Source organism: Balaenoptera ricei, chromosome 9, assembly GCF_028023285.1.
Source record: "Balaenoptera ricei isolate mBalRic1 chromosome 9, mBalRic1.hap2, whole genome shotgun sequence".
Lineage (NCBI taxonomy): Eukaryota > Metazoa > Chordata > Mammalia > Artiodactyla > Balaenopteridae > Balaenoptera > Balaenoptera ricei.
In genome coordinates, this window is record NC_082647.1 from 15,499,544 (window position 1) to 15,506,453 (window position 6,910).

Below are 6,910 nucleotides of genomic sequence, written 5' to 3' on the forward strand. Positions count from 1 at the left end.
TTAGCGATGTTGAGCATCTTTTCGTGTGCCTGTTGGCCATCTCTATGTCTTCTTTGGAGAAATGTCTATTTAGGTCTTTTGCCCATTTTTTGATTGGGTTTTTTGGTTTTTTTGGATGTTGAGCTGTTTGAGCTGTTTGCATATTTTGGAAATTAATCCCTTGTCAGTCACATCATTTGCAAATATTTTCTCCCACTCCATAGGTTGTCTTTTCATTTTGTTTATGGCTTCCTTTGCTGTGCAAAAGCTTTTAAGTTTAGTTAGGTCCCATCTGTTTATTTTTGCTTTTATTTCCATTACTCTAGGAGACGGATCCAAAAAAATATTGCTGCAATTTATGTCAAAGAGTGTTCTGCCTATGTTTTCCTCTAGGAGTTTTATAGTATCTGGTCTTACATTTAGGTCTTTAATCCATTTTGAGTTTATTTTTGTATATGGAGTTAGAGAATGTTCTAATTTCATTTTTTTACATGTAGGTGTCCAGTTTTCTCAGCACCACTTATTGAAGAGACTGTCTATTCTCCATGGTATATTTCTGCCTCCTTTGTTGTAGATTAATTGACCATAAGTGCATGGGTTTATTTCTGTTTTATTGATCTATGTGTCTGTTTTTCTGTATCGGGTTTTATTATGAGGTTAGGGATTGCAGAGGGGGAAAAGAAGAAAAAAGCAATGAAAAACTCAATAGATCAAGAGTAGGTCAATAAGAGGACCAAGAAAAAGAAAAGAGGGTGAGAACAAGGAAGATAATAAAGGAACAAATGAAGGAAAACAAACAGAATAAAGGGAAAAAGCAACAACTGTTGCAGATAACATAAGAGAAGAAAAGGAAAAGTGTAGTAATTAGGAGCTATAAGGAGAATGAGGAGATCTGTGACCCTCTGTGAAGAAGGGGCAAATAGTGAAAGATGAGTGATTGGACCAAAGCAGGAGATGGAAAGGACTCTGAAGATGATGACATGGTTTATTCTTAAGAAAAAATTTCTAAAAAATTTATCCTGGCACAACTCAACATAAAGCACAGCAGTAGCACAGGAAATTTCTACTTTTCAAGAAATATTTCACTTGATAGTATAATTCATTGTACAGATTTCTACTTCTGAAAAGTGTCATTCTTTTGGGTTATTTTCAAAAAACATTTAACTCTATTTATTTGAAACAAATCTTCATTTGTTACATAGCTTTCATTTGCTTTTATGGTGGTGATATAATTAACCACTACTTTTAGTTATGCCTGCTTTTCTGTTCTACAATTTGTTCTTAATGCAGCCCAAAGATGCCTGTCATTGCCACCTACAGAGTTCAGTGCTACTGGGGAGCATCTTTTCAGACTCTATCTAGGTAAACATACTCTATACGTACACACCCACATGTGTAATTTTACATAATCGAAACCACAATATACATGATTTTAGTAATTTTTTTAAACGCAATGCTAGGGACTGATTTGTGTCTCCCTTCAAATTCACACATTGAAGCCTTATACCCGGATGTGACTGTATTTGGAGATAGGGTCTTTAGGAGTAAATTAGGGTTAAATAAGATTATAAGGGTAGAGCCCTAATCTGATATAATTGGCGGGCTTATAAGAAGAGAGACCAGAGTGCAGTGCATGCCACCCTGCTTTCTCCTTCTCTCTTTCCTGGAGCACGTACACCAAGGAAAGGCCATGTGAACACCTAGCAAGGTGGCCATCTGCAAGCCAGGAAGAGAGCTCCCACTGGAAACTTAATTGGCCAGAACCTTGGTCTTGGACTTTCCAGCCTCCTGAACTGTGAGAAATAAATTTTTGTTGTATAAGCCATCCAGTCTATGGTATTTTGTTATAACAACTCAAGCAGACTAAGAAACCCAACAATACATGTAGACATCTATAGATTTATAAAGCCACTTTTAATGACTGCCTATGATTCTATAATAGCAAAATTTATGGGAAAAAAACTATACTGACAGACATTTAAACTCATATTAGTTAAGTTATGGGCTAAGTTGGTGTGAAAATTTCTGTGGCTCAAACAATAGCAAGTTTATTTCTCTTTCATATAACATGTACCACTGCTCTGTGCTCATTCAAGACAGCAGATTCCTTCTAGCTTGTTATTCTGCCATCCCTTAAAATGTTGTCCTTGTCTACATGGCTAGATCTGACCCACAAGCATCATGTTTTCACTTGGGAAAAAAGAGGAACTGGCAATTTTCATCAGGAAACACAGAAACCGACCATTTACTTCCATTATGTTGTTACAGGGCCACATGAAAGTTCAAGGTCAGCTGGGAAATGTCCTCTTCAGTGGAGTAGTCATGTATCCTAAAACTCAGGGGAGTGGAGATTCTATTAGTAAAAGGATAAAAGGATAAAGGAAGGTTGGATGTGGCAGAAATTAGTAATCTGAGTTATGATTTTTTGCTGCATTTCATTTATCTCTGTGGCCTTAGATTAAATTTTTGAAGTGGAATTCTTAGATCAAGGGTTGCACAATTAATATCTTTAAACATATCGCCATACTGTCCTTCAGAAATAATTTCTATTACATTCCTACTGATGTTGTATGTGAATACCAATTTCCCTGCATCTTTGCCATTATTCTAGTTAATCTTTGCAATCTGAATGTCTAAAAAAGGTGTTATTATTAATTTTATCTTCATTTCTTTGATTAGTGCTGAGACAGAACATATCTTCATATATTTAGGGAGCATTTGTATCTTTTTCATTTGTGATTGCCTGATCATGGCCTTGGCCTATTTTTTCTATGGCGTGCCCATCTTTTTTTCTATTGTTTTGAAAGAATCATTGTTTATCACACACCATATGTTGCAAATTTTTTTCCCATGCGTCATTTGTATTTTAATCTGGTGGATTTTTTTTTCCTTCTAGACAGAATTGGTGACTTTTTATGGTCAAATTTATCATTTTTTTTCTTTATGGCTTTTGATTTTGTGACATGTTCAGAAATGCCTTCCATCTCAAGATTATACAAGTATTCACGTATATTACCTTCTAAGGTATAATTTTAAGAGGTACATATTCATATAGTTAAAAAATAAAAATAAAATAAAGCTACATAGTGAAAAAATCTTGCTATTACTCCTAACCTCTTCTGTCTCATTAACCTCATGACCCTCCTCCTCCTCTGGAAAATTCACCATAAACTCATGAGAGAATGAGAGCAAAAAAGGCAAGTAATATATTAGTGTATTTTAAAAATTGTTTTGACCTCATGGCTCCCTTGAAAGGGCATCAGAGAGCTTTCAGAGTTCTCAGACCACATTTTGAGAACCACTGTGACAGCCCGATACTAGCAGCTAAGAGACTTTTCATAAAAGCTTGCTGAACAGATTAATTTACTAAATAATTACATACTTATTTAGTAATTTATAATTTTTACAAGCTTTTCCAAGTGACTGTTTCATAGTATTATTTATTTTTAAATTAAGCAATTATGGAAGTCTGGAATAAAGGGTAATGGCTCCCACGTACAACCAACCCAGCCCTAACGTGACTCCTCATGGTAACAGAGGTAGCAATTCGTTGTATGTACGTCTACACCCTTTTTCTACAAATGTGTATTCATATACAGATGTGTACTTGGGGCTTCAGGTTTGTCCTCCCCTGCACCCAAGCACACATATATAGGACTGTGCTGTAGAGATGTTTTTTCTGTAACTTGCTCTTTTTACTTTACAGCCTGAAGATCTTTTCATATTTTTACATATGAATGTACTTCATTCTTTTTAACAACCACATAATATAGTAACAACTCTGTGACATGAACATTCTATTAGTTGGGGGGAGGAGAGGAGGGAAAACCAAATTCATTCTTGTTTCCATGTGGATTACCAGTGGTACTAACCACGTTCATTAAATGATTCATCCATTTCCTCCTCATTTGATATGCCACCTGTAGCTTATATCAGATTTCCACATATGCATGGGTGTGCTTCAGATACCATTTTGTTGATTGTTCCTGAATACTATTTTTTAAAATTAATTCATTAATTAAATTTATTTTTGGCTGCCTTGGATCTTCGTTGCTGCGTGCGGGCTTTCTCTAGTTGCGGCGAGCAGGGGCTTCTCATTGCGGTGGCTTCTCTTGTTGTAGAGCACGGGCTCTAGGCGTGCGGGCTTCAGTAGTTGTGGCACACGGGCTCAGTAGTTGTGGCTCGCAGGATCTAGAGCGCAGGCTCAGTAGTTGTGGCACACGGGCTTAGTTGCTCCGCGGCATGTGGGATCTTCCCAGACCAGGGCTCAAACCCGTGTCCCCTGCATTGGCAGACGGATTCTTAACCACTGTGCCACCAGGGAAGCCCCTGAATACTATTTTAATTTCCGTATCTTTATAATATATATTGCTATCTAAGAGGGTAAGCCCACTCTCCCTTTTATTTCTCTTCATAAATTGTTTATGCTTTTTTTTCTTTTAGATGACTATAACTTATTGAGCAGATATATTCATAGTTTCTTTTTTTCTCATATATGATCATAGTTTTTATTTATTTAAAAATTTTTTAAATTTGGAAATATAGTTGATGTACAATATTATGTTCGTTTCAGGTGTACTACACAGTGATTTGATATTTGCATACATTGTGAGATGATCACCACAATAAGTCTAGCAACCGTCTGTCCCCATACTAAGTTATTACAATATTATTGATCATATTCCTTATGCTGCATATTATATCCCTGTGACTTATTTATTTTATAACTGGAGGGTTATATCTCTTAATTCCCTTCACCTGTTTTGCCCTCACTCCCACCCCCCTTGTTTAGACTATTCTATGTTTACTATTCCGTATACATTTTTTTCACAAGAAAAAGAAGTACCTTTATTATCTTCCATAATGTATTTAAGGACTTTTGCTTCTCAGAAGCAATTTGAATAAGAATACAAATACATTTTTTTTTGCACAGACGTGTATATTCTAGTCAAGACCTATCACAGAAACTTTAAACAATCAGGAAGCAGTTTTTAAAAGGTATCACATCATTATCCACGTACATTTTATAATCAACTTATCAAGTTCTATAAAAAATCTAATTGTGATTTTAAAAATGAAATTATCTAGTTTTGAACAGGAAATACATAGGCCTGATGCAAAATTCAAAGTGTATATGTGCATTTTCGAAAGCAGTCATAGCAGATGGCATGTAGATGCTAATGGCTAGCAGAAAATTAATTTATAACTCTTATGTCCTTAGTTTGTGTCATGACCATTAATTCTGTCTTTGGTTTGTACCTCTATTTTTCTCAATCTTATTTTTATTATAGTTAATTATATATATAATTGTATCTCTCTCCCCAAAAGAAGTGTGGGCTTCCCAGGGGCAGCATTTGTCTTGATTTCTCTTTGTAGTCTAGTGCCAAGTACATAGCCCAGAGCCTTGGGATGGCATTAAGGAAAGAGAAAAGTAATTGGTTTTGATATGTAGGAAGGTGAGTTATATTAATACAGGGAACAGCAGGAGTAGACACTGAAAACTGAAAACAATTGTCACTTAAAATATGTAAACAATCATCTGCCTCCTAGAGGGAGAGACTTGATTTACATTAAGGTCAATCATCCCTGAGTTCCAGGAAAACCATTCTAATTTTGCTTTATTTGTGCAAATGCAAAGTAAAGAGCTTTTTGGAATGGAGCTGTGGTCTAGGAGCTAATATGCTCCTCATAATTTTATAACATTTGCCTTAATGCTGGGCAGAATTGTGTATTATGTTTCCTTTAGATTCTCATTTAGAGAAATGTTTGTTTCCTAGATTCCAGTTGTCCCATGCCATCACTTCTGCGTATTCTTGGGCCATATCTGTAGTTATATCATTTATGCTGTTATTTGCCCACAGGAAATCACAGAAACCCTGGAGACTGCTGAAACAATATGCAGGCCTGGTCATCCCTTCATGTGCGAGGGAAAACTGTCCAAGGAACTACACTGATCTTGGTGCTATTTGACATAGACTAGACTGTTGATAGGACAAGGTTTTATTCAAGACAATATTCTGGACTTTGATAACACTACTAATATTTTAAAGAAGATGCAATTTAGGGAGTAGATGAATAAGAAGAGAGAAGCATTAGAGAAGTGATTAACAAAATCTGGAGATTAGTTACTAGATCTATTAGTTTGCCCAACACAATACTAAAGCTTTGACTTTTCCCCCTTTAGTCTTTTCTATTTATTTATTTATTTCTATTCATTTTAATAGACTTTCATTTTTAGAGCAGTTTTACATTCGCAGCAAAACTGCGCAGAAGGTACAAGAGTTCCCATGTACCCCAAACTCCCCACACAGGTGTAGCCTCTCCCATTATTAACATCCTCCGATGAACCTGCACTGACACATCTTTATCTTCCAAAGTCCAGAGTTTACATTAGGGCTTGCTCTTGGTTTCTTTGACTTTTTATTTATTAAAATCTGTTGCCTGAATTTTTAAAAGCTTGTTTTCGTCTAAAATCTTGGAAAAGCAGAAAAACACATATAAGGAAATAAAAATCACCTGCACCCGCACTCAGGAAAAGACCACAGAAATATTTTGATATACAGATCTCCAGGTCTTTCTGTTCTTCCTCCCTTCTCTCTTCTTTCCTTATTTCTACCTCTCTTTCTCCCATTCTTTCTTTCTCCTTCCTTCCTTCCTTTTTTCCTTCCTTCCATCTTTCTTTTTTCTTTCTTCCTTCCTTCCTTCTTTCTGTCTTTTGTAACAGTTTTTCACCTATTTTCATTTTCCTATGTTGTTTTCTGACAGGAGTATTTTTAGTGGCTATATAGCATTTCATCACATACATACAATGCAGTTTAGTTAAGCATACTCAGTACTGGTTTATGGGTTGTTTCTGCTTCTTTGGCTGTTATAACTATTGCTGTGACTTTTTAAAAACTGTACCTATGCAATCATTTAAGTTCGTGCATGC